Source organism: Microcebus murinus, chromosome 13, assembly GCF_040939455.1.
Source record: "Microcebus murinus isolate Inina chromosome 13, M.murinus_Inina_mat1.0, whole genome shotgun sequence".
Lineage (NCBI taxonomy): Eukaryota > Metazoa > Chordata > Mammalia > Primates > Cheirogaleidae > Microcebus > Microcebus murinus.
The window spans coordinates 62680883-62702291 of NC_134116.1; positions in this window are offsets into that span (position 1 = coordinate 62680883).

Genomic DNA, 21409 nt, shown 5'->3' on the forward strand with positions numbered 1-21409 from the left:
TTTTCTTTTTTTCCCTAGTTCCCAAATTTTCTATATGTTTTTTAATATTTTTGTAATGTCAAAACAACTTAAAGTGCTTGGTGCAAATTTTCCCTTTCTGCTTCCTGTCCTCCTTTTATAAATAAAGTACTTAGAGCCGAGAATGCAGTGACTTGCCCACTGCCAGTGGCTGAAGTGAGGCCCAGCCAGGCCCAGCCGTCACCGGGCCCTGCTCAGCACAGGTCCCTGCAGCCCTCTGCCTGCCACATGGCCGTGGTGTAACAGCGCTTATGGGAAAGGCCAGAGGCATCGCCTATAGTCTGTACGACCCTGGGCATGGTACTTAGCCACTCTGTCACCCAGGTATTTCACCCTGAAAGAATGGAACTAAAAGTAGCTAACCTCGTGGGGCTTGTTGCAAGTTGTTAAGTGAGATAATACAAACCAGATACTAAGGAAAAAATGCCTGGCCCAGGGTGGGCGCTCAGCAGATGCAAGCTGCTGTTATTGAAGCTGACTTTGGCTACTGGCTGTTTCCAAGACGCTGGCCCTCGGGTGGGTTGGGGCAGAGCAGGGGGGCAGTGGTGCGCATCCTATTGAACTGGATTGAGTCCTGGCTCTGCTGCTTGCAACTGCGTGTTCTTGACCAGGTTTCTTCACTTCTCTGAAGTTCTTTTTCCTCCATCGATAAAAGAAGATAATGCACTTATCTTCTAGTGTTAAGGAGAGGCTTGAGTGGAAGAGTCTACCCCAAAGTTCCTCGTAGGAACTCAGTAAGCATGGTTCTTCCTCCCCAATACATAGGTGCAGCATTAGGATTAGATGACACTGGAAATTGCTACTTGATAGTAACAGAAATCACTTTGCTGCTGGGCAGATAACTGTGCCTCCCATCTTGAAGAAGCAGATGTTCCTTGGAGGCTTCCTCTTTGCTCAGAGGATGGCTGGCTTCCTAAATTTAGCATGATTTGATGGATGGCTTTGCCTCTGCTCCTCCTTGCAGGTCTGTCTCCCTGATGCCCAGTGTGGGCCATGGGCTAGCCCTGCCTTCAGGAACCCTCATAAATGCTAGTGCCCAGCCTGTGCCAGGGAGCATGAATTTTTGTTGACTGAATTTTGACTCATGAACCTTCTGCCATATGATTTCCTGGTTAGGACCTTTAGCCTCAGCTCAGTTGCTGATCAGAAGAGTCTACCCTGCCTAGGAGCAAGGTCAGGGCTCTGGAAATAGCTAGAAATAACTAGAAATAGCTGAAGCACTTAGACAATATGTCCAGCTCTGCCTGCGACAGGCAGCTGAGATGTGGTGTTTAAGAAGGACCTCTAGCCCTCCCCTACGTTGTTGGGCAGAGATAGCATGACCAACTGCTGCAACCCTGATTGGCTGAGATATTCAGCACAAATTTCCAAATCCAGGAAAACGAAAAAAAACCCAGCTTTCCATGCGTAAGTAGATAGAAGAGACTTTTTTCTTTTTGGATCTTTGGTGTGACTGCCCTCAAAGGATGGAATGTCACCTCTTCCTACCCTTAGCGGGGCAGTTCCCATAGCATTCCCAAACAAACAGAAAGCCCTGGAATCTGCGTGAACTCCAGGGTGATAAAGGACATTTGAACTAGGGGCACAAGAGTGGAAGGGAATCAGAGAAATATGTCTGGGAACGGAAAACCCTGCAGGGCACATCCTGAGTCTGTGTCACTAAGTTTTATCTCTTTAATCTTGAAGTACCAATTCTCTGCTTAATTGGGTCTCAGAGGATATGTTTGTAAACAGAGCACTGGACACCTATGTGATTGCATTGGAAATGCATCTTTGTGCCAAAAAATAAAACTTATCTAAACAGTTTCACCAGCTATGAAAATGGCATCGTATTAGAACTCATTTTTTAAAAAGATTGCAGTGCAGAAATGTCAACTTACAAAACAGAAATTAAGGCAAGATTATTTGCTGTGCAAAAGGGTTTGCTTCAGGCTACTTTTAAATAACAAGTTCCCCAGTGCTTTTAAAATAGGAATTTAGCTGAAAAAGAAAAACCCATCAATTCCTACACAAATTTTTAAGAAGAAATGATTAGGTAAAATGAACTATGTCTCCAGGTCTGATGACATAAATTTTATTTTATGTGAAATAATCAGAAACAGATGTTTTTCCTCCTTTACCTGCATTGTTTATTTCCCTCTCTTATAGTCTAGATTTACAGATTTCCAATTATGAACCACTCTTTTATAACCTCTTGGTTAAAACTTTTATCAAAACTTAATAATGAAAAGCAGCTAATATTGTAGATTGGGAAGAAGAAGACCTTTGGAATCAGGTAAACATTTACATTTTGCCTGGATGACTTACTAGCTGTTTGACTTGGGCAAATTCATTTATTCAGCAGTAGTTATTTAGCTCCTAGTATGTGCTGAGCCAAGTTACAGACACCGGGAATAGTGGTGAAGAAAATAGAGGCCCTGTTCTCTGGGAATGTATTCCGAAGGTTGGGGGGAAGATAGTAAACAAGTAAATAAACAAAAACCTTTCAGATTATGCAAAGTGCTATAAAAATAAAGAGTATTTGGTAGCGACTGGGGAGAGAAGATGCTGGTTTCCCTGAGGTGGTCTGAAAAGACCTCTCTGAAAAGGGAACGTTTGAACTGAAAGGAAGGAAGGAGTCAGCCTCGAGTTAGGGAAGTATGTGTTCCCAGACAGAGAGGACAGCTAGTGCAAAGGTCCTGAGGTCTGACTGAGCTGATGCATTTCAGGCCTGGAAAAAAAATTCAACATGGTTGGAATATCATGCATGAAAAATCTGATAGGAGATGAAAGTGAAGAAGTTTTCAGGGAGCAGAATATATAAGTGTGTAGAAGATGGGAAGGAGTTGAAATTTTATTCTAATTGCAGTGGGGCACTGAAGTCTTTGAGCCTTGGTGGCCTCACTTGTAAATGGAGATAATAATGGTTCTCAGCTCACCCCCTTGTGAGGATTGAGGTGGTTAAAATGGGGAGGGTGCTAATGTCCTGGCACTCTGGTTGTGGAACTTACTCCAGGATTTTGCTAGCAAAGATCAGTAATCCACTGTGTAAGCTGAAGGAGTCACTGTTAGGATTCATAGGACTCTCACAGAGCTCAATTGCAGGAAGTGCAAAGAAACCTTCAAAAAAGTGGAAAGTCAGCAGGCATCTTTCCAACCCTGTCTCTCTTCATGTTTACTCTATTTTCTTTTTTTTTTTTTTTTTTTTTTTTTTTTTTTTTGAGACAGAGTCTCGCTTTCTTGCCTAGGCTAGAGTGAGTGCCGTGGCGTCAGCCTAGCTCACAGCAACCTCAAACTCCTGGGCTCAAGCAATCCTCCTGCCTCAGCCTCCCGAGTAGCTGGGACTACAGGCACGAGCCACCATGCCCGGCTGATTTTCATATTATATATATTAGTTGGCCAATTAATTTCTTTCTATTTTTTTTATGGTAGAGACGGGGTCTCGCTCAGGCTGGTTTTGAACTCCTGACCTTGAGCAATCCGCCCGCCTCGGCCTCCCAGAGTGCTAGGATTACAGGCGTGAGCCACCGCGCCCGGCCTACTCTATTTTCTTGGCTTTCTCTGCAAATCTCTTAATTTCTGTTTCTTCCAAACTTTTCTATATGCCCTTTTGATTCAAGAGATCGCCATCATCTGACTGGCTCAGTTTCTGAGTGTCTCAACTCCAGATGCCTGAGAGGGAGGGTTTGATGGGCCAGCTTTGGTCTGGTGTCCACACCTGGCCCAATCAGAGGGACTTTGGAGGGTGGGGTCCCTAGGAAGAAGTTATGGATAGAGCCATGAGGACTGGCACAGCTTCTCTGCCGTATAAACGAATCCATGAAGAAGAGATGAGTGGTTGGATGATTCACATGTATATGAATGGAAGATAAATAAATGAATGGCAGGTGGATGGATGGCCACCAAGTGCAAACCAATCCACTTAGGAGCGAGGTGGATGGGATTACATGGCTTCTCTCTGTGTCATGGGTTCTTAACCAGAGGTTCACAGAAGGCCTCGAAAGAGTCTGAGAATCCTCCAGAATCATCAATGAAAATGTTGTTTATTTGTGTCCCCATGTACTTTCTGGGGAGAGGGTCCTTAGCATTAATCAGAATCTCCAAGAGCTCTAAGATCTAAAAGAAATTCAAAGACCCCTGCCTATACTTTCTTGGGATTCTTGTCCTTACTAAATAGGAAATGCTGTTAAGACGCTGACATCTTGAGAAGCATGCATCCTTTGGGGGATAGTATATTGCAAACTATTTGAGCCAGAAAAATCACAATGGCTCCCTTTCATTTCCCATTCTGCTCTCTGCCCTCCACTGACTCACCAAGCCCGTGCCTTCGAGAAGGCAAGCCCCTTTCCTTCCATGTTATCTACTTTTCCCATAAATAAAGTCTAGTTAAAAAGTAGCTGAAAGCAGAGAGCATTTTATCTTTAATTTTGATCCAGAAATGTTGCCCGTCTTCTCACTTCTGCCCCATTGTGTGTGCTGGTTCGTTTACCTGCCCCACCAGAATCAGAAGGGCCCTTAAATCAATCTGGTCCGGGTATTTGAACAGGAAGACTCAGCCTCCAAAAGATCATAGGAACACATCCACCAGTGTGGGAAATTTTAAAGATATAACTAATAGTATATATAATATATATATATTAGAATTTTAAAAATAAAAACCATCAAAGGTAAAGCTCAAGAAATATTTTTGTTTAGTAGGAATACATAGAAGATAAAATTAGCATGAGTAGAAACAGATATTGGCCGAGTGTGGTGGCTTATGCCTGTAATCCTAGCACTCTGGGAGGCCAAGGTGGGCGGATTGCTGGAGATCAGGAGTTTGAAATCAGCCTGAGCAAGAGCGAGACCCCGTCTCTGCTATAAAAATAGAAAGAAATTAATTGGCCAACTAATATATGTAGAAAAAATTAGCCGGGCATGGTGGCACATGCCTGTAGTCCCAGCTACTTGGGAGGCTGAAGCAGTAGGATTGCTTGAGCCCAGGAGTGTGAGGTTGCTGTGAGCTAGGCTGACACCACGGCACTCACTCTAGCCTGGGCAACAAAGCGAGACTCTGTCTCAAAAAAAAAAAAAAAAAAAAAAGAAACAGATATCATGGGGCCTGAAGTTTACATAATTTGGAGAACCTCCTTTAAAAAGAAGATAAAATTACAAATAAAAACTTAGCTACAAGTTCCCCAAATACCCAGTTTGTAATATTACTATCATTAATTCACTAACTGACTTGCTCTCATATGTTTCCCTGCATCTTAGGCTGCATTTGGTTTGCCCATTCACAGGACAATGATTTTACAATGTCATTTTCTATAAAGAGAATAGAACGAATATTCCTCTAGCATGGCTGGCTGAAAATTGTTTTTATTGTGTTTTATTTTTATTGGTAGCTTAGACAAATTTCTTTATGCACATCTGTAACTTTCTTAGCAGTTTCTTGCCGAGGTGTGTTCCTTTCCAGGTAGAAAGTGCTAGGAGGCCTCTGGCTCTTGACCTCCATCTACTTATTCTACTCGTCTGCCCTATTTTTAGGGCAAGTCCCCTGGGACCAGGTGGTCCCCATGGGGAATGTGCAGCATCTCCTTCAGATGCCTTTTGGGAGAGTCGCCTTCGGGTCTGGGTGCTTGTTGAGTCTACCAGGAGCATGTGGTCCTGAGGGCTGGGTGGCCTGCAGCCCCACTCACAGGCACCAGGGCCACTGCCAGGGCATATAGCATGACCCTGCCCTTCCCCCAACCAAGGCCGAGGATGGCTCCAAGCCAGAGGGGTTGGGAGGAGTGGCTTCCTCCCTATCCTGGAAGCTTCAGCTTTATTAGCTTCCAAAGAAAATCCGACTCACTCTTGGTTTAAATCAGAAGTTCTCGAACATTTTGGTTTTCAGAAGCCCTTATACTCTTAAAAATTATTATAAGATCTAAGAGAGCTTTTCTTTAGCTATTGGTATTTACAGGATTAGGAATTAAAACTGAGAAATTTAAAAAATAATTTATTACTTCATCTAAAAATAGCAATGAACCTATAATATGCTAGCATAAACAACATTTTATGATAAATAACTATTATTCAAATAAAAATTAGTGAGAAGTGGCATTATTTTACATTTCTGAAAAATCTCTTCAATGACTGACTTAATGGAAGATGTGGGGATTTTATGTTCTGCACTTTCTCTGTTCTAATATGTGGTTGTCGAACTATATAAAGAAAATACAGAGGGAAGAAGAACTTTAAATACTCTTTTCAGATAATTGTAACTATTCTTTTAAAGCTCACAAAAGCTCTGCAAGTGGTAGTTTTTCAAAGGTCAGTTACAAAGTTGAATCTGAAACTGTACTAATAATCTTCATACTGTGTTATATTTAAATTTCTTGGTCTGTGTTACTCTTTGAAATAAATCTTTTACTGTCATTTTGTGCCAGCATGCATTAGTCATTTGGAAACTATTAGCTCACTGAGTTGTGCCGATCTTACAAATGTTGACATGTTTCATTATACAATATCAAAATCGCATTTGTAAATATCACCACAATCTTAGCAGCAAAGCCTCTAAGAATTGAGAAGCTAATAAGCTGATAGCAGCAGATGCAAGTTTTTTTCCCCCCAAAACTCTAATTTTTACTTGAAAGTTTGAGTTTTATCATTGGCAACACATTCTGCCAATTATTTTCCCTTGAAGTGACAGGCTAACTTTGTTCTTTTTTAAAGAAAATCTCTGCCAAATATCCAAGTCTGAGTAACCATAGTCTGTCTGTCAAGTAGAAATGGCATTCCATTAAAAAAAAAAGTGGCTAATTCAGCTCATAACTTTATCATGTAAGTACTTTTCCTAGAGGTGACCATCCTCACTTCTGTGTATAGCAGAAGAACTTTATGTAAATGTGTATTTCCCATTTGATTACATAAAATGTTCAAAAGATGTGTGCTCAGGGTAAAGATTTAATGAAATGGATCATCTTTACTGCTTCAGCAGGAACAATCTGAAGTGAAACTGACAATTTTTTTGTGCATGTGTGTGACAATGAAGAATATAATGGCTATCAAGAATATAACAAAGATTTTCTAAAAAATAAAATAATGCAGAATATAATACTTTGGTGCCACTGCCTTGATTCATGCTAAGGTACCAAGAGTTTTACTCACTTTTGTACCTTTAGCACAAATATCAACCAGTAAAAAGGGCAAATAATGTTTAGATTTTATTTTCAAAATAGCTTTGGCTTCACGAATCCCTGGAAACACCTTAGGGATCCTCAGGGGTTCCAAGGATCATACTTTGAGAACTGATTATTGAAGTGCCTGAGTCTTTCTATGTGAGTCAGAGGACAGGAGGAACTTATCCCTGGTGGCTGGGGCAGTGGGGAGGAGGATTGGATATCACAAATCTGCATGGAAATATTGACCTTATCCAATACTATCATAAAAATGAAGAAACGGAAGCACAGTGCAATTTGTTCCAAGTCATGGCTGAACTGTGGCAGAGCCAGGAGTCACCCCCAGGTCTCCCCCTAACTCACACACAGTGACAATGTGAGCCTCTAAGCAAGGTCTCTCACCTAAATTCCTAAATTCTAAGTATTTATCGAGCTCCTGTGTGTGCCAGGTACGATGCTACGTACTGAAGACGTGAAATCCAATGGCATTTTCCCAACCGTTAGACGTGGGAGGCTTGGATGCAGGCGGACAGATGGATCGAAGGTGACACGCACAGACAGCGTGAAGACAGGCAATAGAGGCGAGCCCTGGGAGGGACACCTGAGCCTGTGTGTGGCCCACAACACCTAGAGCCACTGCCTAAAGCTGGCCAGGTGAGAGGAAGTGAGAGCTTTCCGGGTGGAGGGAAAGGAGGGAGGGAGCTGTGAGTAGCTGGAGGAAGGGATGTGTAGGGGACATGGCTGGAGGTGAGCAGAGGTGCAGGGCTAGGTCACGGAGCGCTGGGTGTGTCAACCTCAGAAGTCTGGGCTTTGCAGAGAAACTGGGCGTGGGGAGCTGGAGACGCCTGCAGGAGGACAGGGCAGCAAGGCGGTGCTGTCTCTGGGTTCCAGACGGTCCTGACCCCAGGACAAACCCTTCCACTCCCCGGGCCCCTCTTTCCCCAGCTACACCCGGAGTCACACAGTTCCAGGCAAGTTTGTTCCACGCATTCCCCCCACCTGCCATGAGAGAGCTGTTGAAGAAATGATTTCCTATGGCTTAAATGGATCCCTTTTTCTTGGCCTGGAACTTGCTAGAAAGTGCTGTTTATTTTTCCTGTGGGCTTTATAGTTCACTCTGGACTCCCGAGAAACCATTACATCAGTTGAGTAAGGTTGAACGACGTCCGATCTATCATTTGTAATCTGTGGCCTTGCCAGATTGAATCCTAGAAAGTGTTTCTGAGCGCTGGTTTCCAAACCTGGAGAGTCATCCGAGGCCAGTGGTTAAGAAAAAATACAGATTTTCAGATACTACCTCCTGAGGCTCAGGAATCTGAATATTTATTTTGCTCCCCAAGTTATTCAGATACAGGCAGCTGGCCCTGGTTTCCTGCCCAGATATTTTGGGTAGCACTAGTTGGAACTAACTAAAGAGGAACACACATTTAATGCCTGACTGTGCCAACTGAACACTGATTCGTCAGTCTCCTGCGAGTGTACACATACGAGCACCCAGGCAGCTGACGGTCCTCTTGTTACGTGACACGTGCTCCTCTTTGTGTGAACTGGAAACATCCAGCTCTTACTTCATTTCCCATGTTCATTGCTTTTCCAACTCCCAATCTCTGCAACTGTTTTCCTAGAGTCATTTTTCTCTCATTCCCATCTTTTTATCAGAGGCTTTGTCATTTCTTTGGAAGATATCAATTGTTTTTTTTGTTTGTTTTCTTGGCGAACATGACATTTTACCAAAGCATCTTGAATGACTAGGTATATGCAAGTGTGCGCTGACTCTGTGGGAAGTGTTATATGCAAGATCTTGGAAATCAATAAACAAGGCCGAAAATCCCTGTGTAATCCTGACGGTCCGAGCATGTCTGGCATCCCAGCGACGTGCAACGTATACACAAACCCAAATGAATATTTGACACTAAAATATCAGTTCAGCTTGCAGGAAAGAACAGGCTGCCTGACCCAGGCAGGGGTGAATGGGAGGTCTCATGAAAAGGCCGGGGACTGCCACCTAGTTTGTCACATTTCTGAAGGTCCTGGATGTCACATAATCCTTTCTGGGGTCTTCAGAAGACAATGTATGAAGTTTAGGTTGGGGTCTTGCCCCTCACATTTCTATTTTGCTCATAGGCGCAGAAGGAGGGCACATGTCAGAGAGACTCACAGGCCCCTAGGAGGTGAGTGAGAGGCGCCATCAGCAGGCAGAGAGCACCCCAGGGCAGCAATGGGGGTGCATGGCAGTCCTCACCACCAGGCCCCACGCTGGCTTCTCTGAATAGCTGCATCTCATGATGCTTAGAAGCCACTGTGTAGACACAGACCCAAACAGGAAATTCTATAGGTGGAGGGAAATTCAGAGAACTTCTTTCTAGTCCAGGCTCCTCAACTGCAGGCACAAGGACACCCAGGGTTGTATGAGAATCCTCAGGGCATGTGCGTGTATCGGAGAGGGAGGATTGGCTGAGGAACCCCAATCTCACCTATATCCCCCTTATTTTATAGATAAAGAAATTGAGGCCCAGAGAGAGAAAGTGATTTTCCCCAGAGGGGAGGAGCCCAGTCTGCAGGAAGCACGCTCCCAACGGGAGCCATGTGGGCTTGAGCCAGAGCCCAGATCCTTCTTGTGGCAGCTAGGTCATCCTGGCAAGACACTTAACCTCTCTGAGCATCACCTTCTTCCACAGTAAAAGGGATGATAAAGAATGATTTGTCCCTCTTTGGGCCAAAAGCAGCTGCTCAATAAACAGAAGATATTATGAGGGCTCAGAAGTAGGTTTCATTTCACACAAGAAAGAACTTTCTATGAAAGAGAGCAGTCCGTAAATGGAAGGTGCTGCTTTGCAGAGGAATGAGCTTCTTACGATTGGACACATTCAAGAAGAAACTGAAGACCAGCAGTCAGTATAGTGCAGGGTGGGAAATTGGATAATTAGGAAATTCCACACCTCTCACACTTCCAAGGTTCTATGGTTTGTTCTGGGATAAACTTGAGGGTTCTGTACTCATTTCTGTTCTTGAAACATGCTCTCTGCTGCCTGGGAGCCTGTTCTCTCTGGCCAGAGAGTCTTCTTTGCCTGCCCATCCTTTGGTCTCAGTTAAACCTCTGTTTCTTGGGGAAGCATTCCCTGACCAGCCTCTTTCCTCTATGTTGAATGAATTGCCAACTACAGATTAATGACTCACCTGAGGGCCAAGCCAGGAGTGCAAGTCTTCTGACTCCTAGGCTAAGCCTCTTTTCAACAGGTTTGGTTAGCTGTTGCATGACCAAAGCCCATAAAAAACTCCCACAACATGGCCAACTACATTGGAAAACAGCAAGAAACTCAAGCAGCTGAGAATCACTTAGAGAATGAGGCTCAATGATCATTGAGTTCCAAGTTCACTACTGTGTGTTGTGTTCTTAACATGCGCCAAGCACAGTACCACTTGCTGGGGATTCAAAGATAAAAATAAGTCACAATGCTGATCCTCAAGGAGCCTCGTCTAGAGGTAAGAGCAATAATAATCTTTATATAAGTTGGGGAAATGTGTAGCCTATTCTGGGTATTTGAGAAAGGAGCTTTGGGCCCGAAGCAGGGCCCAGGGAAGCCTTCTTGAAGGAGTGGACTCAAATACTCCACTGTTTCACATGCCTTATGATCAAGAGTATTCTCAATACATTATATCTTGCTAAGTCAGTGGTTGTGTTCCTGGGGCAAAACTCTCACTGATGGGTGTTCATTGCACTATGATTTATCTTCCAGAGCCTCTGCCCAGGTGCAAGACACCTTCATGACTTACACAGTGTACGATGACACCATCACCATTAAGCTCATCCAAGAGGCCTGCAAGACTCTGGGTAAGCATGAAAAGGCTTGTTTTGGTTTCTTGGGGCTGCCATAACAACATATAGTTGATTCTCATTATTCACAGTGGTTATGTTCTGTAGAGTTGCTGTAAACACTGAATTAATGAATACTGAAGCATTGCTCCTAGTGGAAATTCAAAGTTAGGTTCCTGGGAGTCTCTGGTCCCAACATTTCCATCAATCAATCAATGTATAACCTTGTTTTATGTGTGCATCTGTTTAAAGACACCATATTTAATGTATATGGTTGATTCATTAACATTGAATTCATGGTCAACAGCACTGTAACTCGTACCTGAATGAAGCTAATCTAATCTGTGTAAGGCATGCCTTTCTTTGTAAGGCATGTCACAGCCTTCTGGTGCTAGACAGCACTATGCTTGGGGGCCATATTAAACAGCAAAATCACCAACAAAAGGCACCAAAATGTGAAACACATGACACTAAATAGATAGCAACAAGGACACTTGTTTATTGTATGTGAATTAAAATAAGAACGTAGAACATTGCTTTGTTCAACCTTAGCTTGGAACATTCATGTTGGGAGATGCAAATTTTTCATCCTCTGTCCAAGTCTATGAATGCCTTGACAGCTCCATGAGTACTGATTTTGGGGCTACAGATAAATTTTAGAAAGTGGGCAAACTAGTGAATATGGAATACTCAAATAATGAGGATCAGTCTATCACAAACAACAATTTATTCTTTCATAGTTTGGAGGCAGAAGTCCAAAATCCAGTTGCTGGTAGGACCATACCCTTGGGAAGAATCCTTCCTTCTCTCTTCTAACTTCTTTTTTTAACTTCTCTCTTCTAATCCCAGATGTTCCTTAGCTCGTGGCAGCATAACTCCAATCCCTGTCTCTGTCTTCACATGGCTGTCTTCTCCCTGTATGTCTGCGTCTCTATGTCTAAATTTCTATCTTCTCCTAAGGACACCAAACCTATTGGATTTAGGGTCCACCCTACATGACTTCACCTTAACTTGATTACATCTGCAAAGTTTCAATTTCCAAATAAGGTCACGTAGTAGACATGAATTTTTGAGGACACCATGTAACCCAGTACAGGGCTCATGCGTGATACTTTGCATTTGTGTAGCCTTAGGCTTCCTTATAAGACCAAAATTATGATCACCACTACACTGCACCACCACCATCCTGTTTGGCCTTGATGTGGGCTTTACAGGGGTTGCAATGCCTTCGAAATAGCTTGCCACGATTACCTCTGGGTGCCAGGAGGAGCAACATTGAGAATCCCCACGCCAACCGCCCTTGTGCTTACCCAGCACAGGACCTGCCGTGCTCTGCAGGGTGCTGAGGGCCCTTGTCCTCCGTCTGCTCTGACATCACGTTTCCTGTTTTCCCATCTGCTCGGACATGAAATAACACAGGCAGGGTCATGGTGGGGGTGACTGTGTGTGGACAGTCCCATTTCCAAGGCACATGTGCTCTTGGGATGATTTCTCTCAGGATGGATCAGCAGGGGATTGTTTATCTCAGCAACATGCTCACTCCCCAGGCCCTGAGGGGGCAAGGCAAGGACACAAAGAGAACCTTAGCTCTACCTCTTTCTAGTTTAACGACTCAGGACGAGTTACTTAAGCAGTCATGGTGTTCTCATTGGTCAAATGAGAATATCTACCCTTCAGAGTTGTTTTGAAGATTAAATGAAATAAGGTATGTGAAAATATCAAATGTAGTATCTGGCATATAATAGACTCTGAAAAAATATGTCCTTCCTTCCTTCTTTCCTTCCTTCCTTTCCTCCTTCCTTCTTTCTCCCCTTCCTTCCTCCCTCATCCCCACCCTCCCTCACTTCCTGCCTGCCTTCCTTCCTTCCCTCTCTTCCTTCCTTCCTTCTCTCCTTCCTTCCTTCCTTCTCTCCTCCCTTCCTTCCTTCCTTCTTTCCTTCTCCCCTCCCTCCCTCCTTCCTTCCTTCCTTCCTTCCTTCCTTCCTTCCTTCCTTCCTTCCTTCCTTCCTTCCTTCTCTCCTTCCTTCCTTCCTTCTCTCCTCCCTCCCTTCCTTCCTTCTTTCCTTCTCCCCTCCCTCCCTCCCTTCCTTCCTTCCTTCCTTCCTTCCTTCCTTCCTTCCTTCCTTCCTTCCTTCCTTCCTTCCTTCCTTTCTCTATATTAGTTTCCTAGGGCTGCTGAAACAAAGTACCAACAACTATGTGGCTTCAAACAACAGCTACTTATCCTCTCACAGGTCTGGAGGTCAGAAGTCCAAACCAAGGCATCAGCAGGGTTAATTCCTCTGGAGCCCTAGCCATCCCTAGCTTCTCTCCCAGCTCCAGGTGGTTGCTGCAGTCCTTGGCCTGTGGACACATCACTCAAATCTCTGCCTCCATCTTTGCTTGGCCTCTTCCCAGTGTGTCTTCATGTGGCCTCCTCATAGGGACACCAGCCCTTGGATTCAGGGCCCACCCTAATCCAGTATGACCTCATCTTGCTTTAACTAGCTGTATCTGCAAAGACCTTATTTTCAAATAAGTTCACATTCTGAGGTCCTGGGTGGACATGAATTTCTGGAGGGACACTCTCCACCCCAGTACACCCTTCTTCTCTTGCTATTCCTTCTCCCCAGCACTGAGCATATAGGAGGGTGGGGAGGGGCAGGAAGCCTCCACTGTCCCAGGTCCCCAACCACGCAGGAAGCTGAGCAACCCCCTTGGCATCCCAGACTCCTTGACGAGGTCCCTCTCAGTCCCTGTTGAACTTCCTTCATCTGTTCCTCACAGGCAGTGCTGCCTTGGGTCACTGTGAGAGTGTGAGATGGCAGTTAGGGATTATCACAGGCAGACACTGCCTTGACATCTATGCCTGGCACCCGACACCCTGGGACAGAATTGTTGGAAGTGTCATGCTGACATCTGGGTCTCTTCTCATGTTCATGGGCAGCTCCTGCATGCAGAAGACCTTCCGGGGATCTCATCCGGGAGAGGCCCAAAGTCTCTGCCAAGCTGGGAGGGGGAAGTCACTGAGGCTTGGGAAGCTGGATGTGTGTGGTGATCAGTGTCCTCTCTAATAAGGAGCGGTCACCTGCTTCCTCCGCCAACTCTGGGCCAGCCACTGCCACTGGCTTATCAGGCCCTCTAGTCTGTCTTGGAGTCACAGAGCCAAGGAGGGGTCAAAGATGCCAACGAGGCCTGCTAGGATGATGGCGATTGGAGCTAGAAGGAATGTGGGTCACCAACCAATCATTGAAACAACTTCCAAGCAGGCACGTGTTAACTCCTGGCCACCTGACACTTGCCCCTTTGGATGGAACTAGGCAAGGTTGTGTCTGAGACTAGAAATAAGGCACAAGGAGTGAACAAATGGGCATTTATTCCTTCGGCTCCGGGGACTCGGGCTCCTAGAGCAGCCACACCTCCCCGATGCTCCCTAAAGCCTGTGCCCAGCCTCCCTCGGTGGAGGCCTTCTGTGGGAGGACGCAGGCAGCTGGCAGACAGGGCTCGTGTGACCTCCCAACAGTCACAGCTGGGCCTCCCCCAGCAGCCAACCAACTCTCCCTTCCAGAAAAGCTTAAAGAGAGAGATTCCAGGAGAAAGCCAGGCCAGGAACTGGGGCACGTCAAAGGTCCCTGCAAACCTCGCCCCCACCCTGTCCAGCCTGTTTGGGGGAGACCCGCAGAACCCTGTGTGTCCCCCGCACCTGACACAAGGGGAGGTTGGTTTGGCATGTGTTATCAAAAAGCAGGTGGCCTCAGGCTCTGTGTGCCGGAGTCTGGGTCCAGGGTGTGTGCTGGTCACAGCACTGCGCTGTCCCCCTGGGCTGGGGCCTGGACTGGGCTCTGCTCCCGGCAGCAGCCTCCTTGCTCAGCAGGCAGCGGCGCAGCCGCACTGGGCGCCGCCTCTCCGCCCTCCTGTTTAACACGCCAGCCAAGGAGATTTTCTATTTTATTTTCTTAAGCATCACTTTTTTAAAAAAAAATCGAAAATATGTGATTGTGACGTTAAATATTCTTTTTAAGCCACACAGAGAGACCCCGTCTTGGTCCTAACGTGCACTGCTCGGCATAGGCAAAGCCCTTGCAGCCCACGGTTCGGCAGGTCCGTGAGTCCCACTGGGGGCTGGGGGTCCGCAAGCAGCTCCGATGGTTTGCAACTGCCCCTGGCTTCTAGCTGGGTAGGAGGAGCAGCCAGCTACTTTGCCTGCACAGAAAGAATAAAAATCATTAAGTGGGAATTCTGTAATGAGAGGTGACTCATTTTCATCTGAAAAACACTAGAGTTTTGACAAAGCTTAGAAAATAAAAGGGCAGAAAAAAGCTTAGCATGGGTGATGAAATGAAGCCCACCGTTAGTCCTTTCCTGACTTTATTTCAAGGGATCCCGGCCACAAGGTGATGTGGTGGCTATGTCATGCCATCTCAGCATGGTCCCCAGCCCTGTGCCAAAGGGCACCTGGATATTCCAGAATGAGAGGGAGGAGTTGGAGTCTGTGCTGTTGCACCAGCTGTGGGACCTTGGGCAGGACTGTCACTGAGAGTTGGTGTCCTCCAAAAGGAATGACACCTCAAAGGGTTATAGGAAGAAAGAAATTAAATCAGATAAATGCAAGGCACTTAGCAACATGCACGGCAAATACTGGGTGCTCAGCAAATGTGAATGAATGTTGAATCTGAAGAAAAGGCGCAGGTATTTCTATGTTTTGCCCCTCTGGATGCTGTCCCTTAAAAGTAGAGACAGGCTTTGCTGTCCACTTCAAATGGCTGCAGTGAAAAAGAACATTCTGAGCCCTTTGATCAGTGCTCAGCCAAGTACATACAACCCAGGGGCCAAACTTGGGCCCTTGCTTGCGTGTGTAAATAAAGCTTTATTGGAACACAGCCATGCCCGTTTGTTTATGTATTGTCTGTGGCTGCTTCTGTGCTACAGTGGCAGACTTGAGTAGCTGTGACAGAGACCATATGATCTACAAAGTTGAAAACGTTTACTATCTGTGCTTTGCAGAGAAAGTTTGTCATCTCATGCTGTAGTCTAGAAGAGAATGGATCTTTAACAAACACATCTTTTTCAAGATTTAAAAAATCTCTTTTTACTTAAGAACTCCTATGGACTGAGTCAGGTGAGGTGCCCCCCAAAATTCATATTTAAAGATGGGGCCTTTGGGAGATAATTAGATTTAGACGAGGTCATGAGCCTGGAGACACACTGTATGGTGTCCAGCCCCTTCAGCAGGGAGATGCCACCACACACCTGCCCTGCTGAAGTCCTATTTCTAGCTCAACCTATACGTGTAGCAGTTGCAACCAGTCTACAGACCAATGTGTGGGCTGCCCCATGTCACTTTCCTCCCTAAAGCCAAAGAACATCTCTGGGGTTTCTCTCTGTCTAGCTTTCAATATCAAAAGTCTTTTTTCTTCTTGTTGTTCATCTCCATCACATCCGTTGGCCTATATCTCCAAGGGTAGCTAAGTATGATGAGTGTGCTTTTCAAATAAAAAGTTGGGATGCAAAATTGAGTAAACACATGCGTGAGATGCGCAATCAGGATAGCCTTAAGCCTGTGGTCACTGTATATACACAGCTCCTGGGAGTGAGGCAACAAGGCCCAGCCAAAGGGAGGACCACAGGAAGGACATTTTACGGTTTAACAAAGCATACTGGTCAGTTGAAACTTTACTCCTCTCTTTGACAAAGAAAAATGGATGCTTAGTCACTACTAGTGGGGGTTTGCTTCCCAAGTGGGCTCCCAAATGCAATTTCCCTACCTTACAGCTATTGCTGGGACTTTTCCAGCCCACTCTGCCACTGCATCGCTCTGCGCTTTCTCATTAGCATAATTCAGGATGGGACCAGATGGCAGGTTGGGCACTGCATAAGGAATTGTTCTGTATATGAATAAGTGCCTACTTAGTGTTTAAGTGGGTTATTAGTGATCTGAAGTGACAAAATTCAAAACAACACACAACAGCCATTTGGCACAGCTGTGTCCATCTAGACTTTGCTTGCTAAGAAACCCATAGTAAAATGCATTTCAACAGTTAGCTATCAGCAAATGCCAACAAGCCTTGTCTGCAACCACCTCTTTAAAAATAAGAGGCACAATGTAAAATCTACAAAGTCCTGAAAGCAGGCATTATAGCATTTGCTCCTTACCATACTTCTCAGAGGATGGGACAAGTAACCCAGGCTGTGCAACCAGCCAAAAGTGGGGACTCGCATTCAGGTGCCCTGGTTCTGGCACTGAAACCCGCAGACTGGAGGTGAAGTGGACGATGTCTCTAGTGGGGGCTTTGGAATCAGACAGACCTGGGTGAGCCCCCTGGCTATACCAGCTCCTATTAATATTAATGCCGCCTGCGCCAAATTGCCCATTGGCAATGCAGGAATACCTGTGACACCTCCCTCAGAGGGTTGTCCTAAAGATGGAATCAAATTATGTGTGCAAAGGGCCTAACAGAGTAGTATTCAACAAAGTACCTGTCCCTCCCCACCACTCGCCACCCAATAGACCCCTGGCCCTCTGCTCTGGCTTCTGGTTGGGTTGGCCACTTGGCCGCATGTCTTGATGGGAAGCAGGCAGTTTCTTATCTGCCAGGCTTAAGTGGCACTACTTCGTCTTTGAGAGGACAGCCCGCCTGAGCTGCCCTAATCCATTTCCAGTTTCTTTCTTCCCTATGCCCGAGTAAATTTACTGCCACATCTGAAACCCAACTCCACAAAGTTAGAGTCTGTTTCTTTTTTGCAAACTACGATATCAACATGGGTAGCTGTTCTTCTCCTTTCCTTACACTCCTTTTTCTCCTACTTACAAAATATTTCCCCAATCATTATCTCATACCTGACTGAAGTGTTATCATTTGAGAAGGACAGTATGCTAGGTGAGTGGCTCTTTCTAGATACTTGAAGCTTAATCTTTGGGATATCAAAGCTTTAGGGGAAAAAATTGTCAATCAAAAATTTTGTCACATGTAGAGCATACACTTCCCTTTCTTGTGAAACAGCAAATGCTTTTCTGGGTGGTGGGAGGTGGCAGGGTCTATAGGAGGGCTGGCCCTGAGTGGGCCTTTTGCTCCGGAGCTCAGCTTAAGCGGCTGTGGTATCACTGCATTCACCTGCCAGCCCTCGTTGGGGCTTTCACAGGTGCCCTCTGACCCCTGTTCTGGACAGCCCACCTCTATTCCTTCCGATCCCTCGTGCTGTAACCCAGCAAGAAGTAAACATTTCCTGGTGGCACAAAAGAGCCAAGCTTGTTAAGTCAGAAAGCTGGAGTTCATGGATCATTCCAATTTAAAAGCCTGTTAGAATTCTCTACACCTCTCCAGGGAAGCCAAGCATAGACGCTTTGTGACAGTTATTTTCCTGCTAACAAAGTCATTTATTTAAAAAAAAAAATCAAAACCACTTTTTAATAGAGTTTTTAACATATACACAAAAGTAAAGAGAATTATATACTGATGCCTACATACCCTTCACCCAGCTTCAATAATTATGAATATTTTTCCAATCTAATTTCATTGATCTGGTTCCTCCAGTCTTTTTCTGTTTTTGTTTTCGCTGGAATGTCTTAAAGCAAATCTCAGGTTTCCCATAATTTCACCCATAAATATTTCAGCATGAGTCCTCTCTAACAAGATAAAGACTTTTAAAAATATGATGATAATACCCTGAAAACATTACAGAGACGTGGGTTGTATCTCAGCTGGCTATGGGTAAGTGTGGTTTTGTGGTCTTATTTTATGAGAGTTCTGAGGTCTTTTCAGGGCAATCAGCAAAAACCTTTTACTTGGATGTGATTTCAAACTCGTAAAAGGTTTGCAAGAATAGTATTAATACAAAGAATTCCCATATACTCCTCATCCATATTCCCCAAATGTTAATATTTTACCATATTGGCTCTATCCTGCTCTCTATAATTTTTTCCCCTGTATTGTTAGTATATTGCAAACATGATGCTCTTTATCCCTAAAAATGCTCTTATATAACTACAGTACAATGATCAAACTCAGGAAACAGAGACATAGGAACGTAGAGACAGTGCTGTTATTTAATGTACAGACACTATTGAGATTTTTCCAACTGACCCAACGATGTCCCAAAACAAAAGAAAACAAAAGAAAATCCTGAATCATGCCAGTTGTCATGTATCTTTAGTCTTCTTTGGCTTGAAACAGCTCCTAAGACTCTTTGTGGTGGTATCTTTGGAAAACTCTGGTCAGCTATTATGTAAAATATCCCTCAACTTGGGATTATCACATATTTCTCATGATATAATTCAGGGTATGCTTTCTTGGTAGGAAGACCACAGAAGTGATCTTCTGTCCTGCCCGGCTCATCATATCAGGAGGCATATTATGTCCATTTGTCCTACTATTGGTGATGTTGACTTTCATCTTCTAGGTTTCTCTATTGCAAAGCTACTCCTTTGCCCTTTGCGATTAGTATCTTGTCGTACAGATACTTTCAGACTATGTAAATATCTTGTTGCTTCAAACTCCTTCTTCCATAATTTTAGCATATATTTGTGATTCTTGTCTGAATTGATACTTACAGTGGTAGTCAAGTGTGATTTTTTTTTTTTTTTTCAGGACAATTTTTCCATGAAGTCAAGTGTGATTTTTAAGTATGTTATTTCTTTTACATTTGTTAGTTGGACTTCAATAAGGAAGAATTTCCCCCTCCTGCCATTTGTTTATTTATATCAGTGTAGACTCGTGATTCTTAATTTTAAAAATCGGTTGTAATCCTTTACTTTCATTATTTATTTTGATGCTCAAGTTCTTCAAGATTTAGCCAACAGGAGCCACTCCAGACTGCCCCTGTGTCCTTTTGACATGTCCCCACCATTCTTTGACCACTTCTTTATTTTCTGACAAAATGTTATAGTCTCATCTCCTTTTATCCCCTGCCCCGGCCTTGGACTGTGACATTTCTCTAGGGAGCCCCGATTCCTTTTAATGGAGAATGGCATTTAAAAACCAAGATGTGAATACTAGGCAAGCTCACTGTTACTGGGTGTCACTGATTTTAAGTCATTTGAGTGGACAGAGCTGGAACATAGATACTACACACACACACACACACACACACACACACACACACACACACACTCCTATTTATCGCTCTCTATCCATCTATCTAAGACCATGATGGGTTTTGTGGTCTTGTTATGTGAAATTTTCTAATCTAATACCAAAGGTTTATTGTGTTCTTTCCCTTTCCACAATTGTAACTTCATTCTCAGTGAGAAACCTGGCTCCCACCATCCACAATATATTTAGTTACATGCTCAATCCATGAATGTTCAGAAACTAGTTTCAGAATTGCTAACCCACACCACTGTGAAAAGGAAGCCTACCGACTACAGTTAAATATTTCTTTAAAGTTCTTTTTGTTTTTGGCCTGAGAATGCAGCAGTCTAAATACTATGTTCAAATGTTACAGGGTTAATTTTTTCTCTGGGTAATTATGTTATTCAAAACTGTTCTGTTGAAATGCTGTTCTATTAATTTGTTTCTATTTGTATCCTATCTAAGGGGGTTTTCCCCATCCTTGCTGATCTTATTTATTTCAAGCGTATGAAACATCAACACGAGTCCCCATGCCAGAACCGTTCCAAAAATTATGATCAGAGAAACATCATATCCCCCCACTCTACAATTCTTCTAACCTTTCTACCCCAATCCCACCAATTGGTCAGTCCTATAACTAACCAATCTCAGTAGTCCCTGAGTTATCATTCTGGTGTTTAATTTTGTACAAATAAGCAGATAAATGCATATCTCCTCGTTTCCTTTTCTTCCTTACACAAAAGATGGAATACTAAGCATAAGATTCTTCTTTGCACTATCCAAAAACCTTCTAATGTACCTAAGATCTGTGATTAGTTGTCTCTTGCATTTTTTACCATTTCTTATATACCCCTGATCCCCTGAGACTTAGAGGATTCTTGGAATATATTCTCCTGAATATACTGAGGTGAAACTGCATGAAAAATGAAGACAGGTGTTGATTTTAAAACATGGCCTTTGTCCTGTGGTGGACAAGCACTCTCAACCAAGAATTCTAGGAGAAGCCTCAAACCCATCGCAGATGGAAAATACCACACTTGAACCCAAGATCCTTGTTTAAGGAACAGTTAGTCTCTCAGCCAGATGTCCTTTCCCATTAACAGAGCACCCAGAAACAAAATAACTAGGGTCTGGAACAAGCAACTTCATGGATTTTTGTAAGTTTACAGATTTGAAAGAAAAGTCAAACAGGCAGTCTTCCTACACAAGGCTGCCACTGTCACTTGAACCTAACTTTGCTTGGCTCCCAGACAGCCCAGTCTTCCTGGGAGAGTCCCTGGGAGACAGAGGCCTCTGGGATCTATACGCATCCTGGCAGGTAACACGATGCACCTGCTCAGAGCTTCAGCCCGCAGGCCACACAGCACAGCTGTTATTATTCAGCCTGAATAAGCTGGATTTAGAGGGAC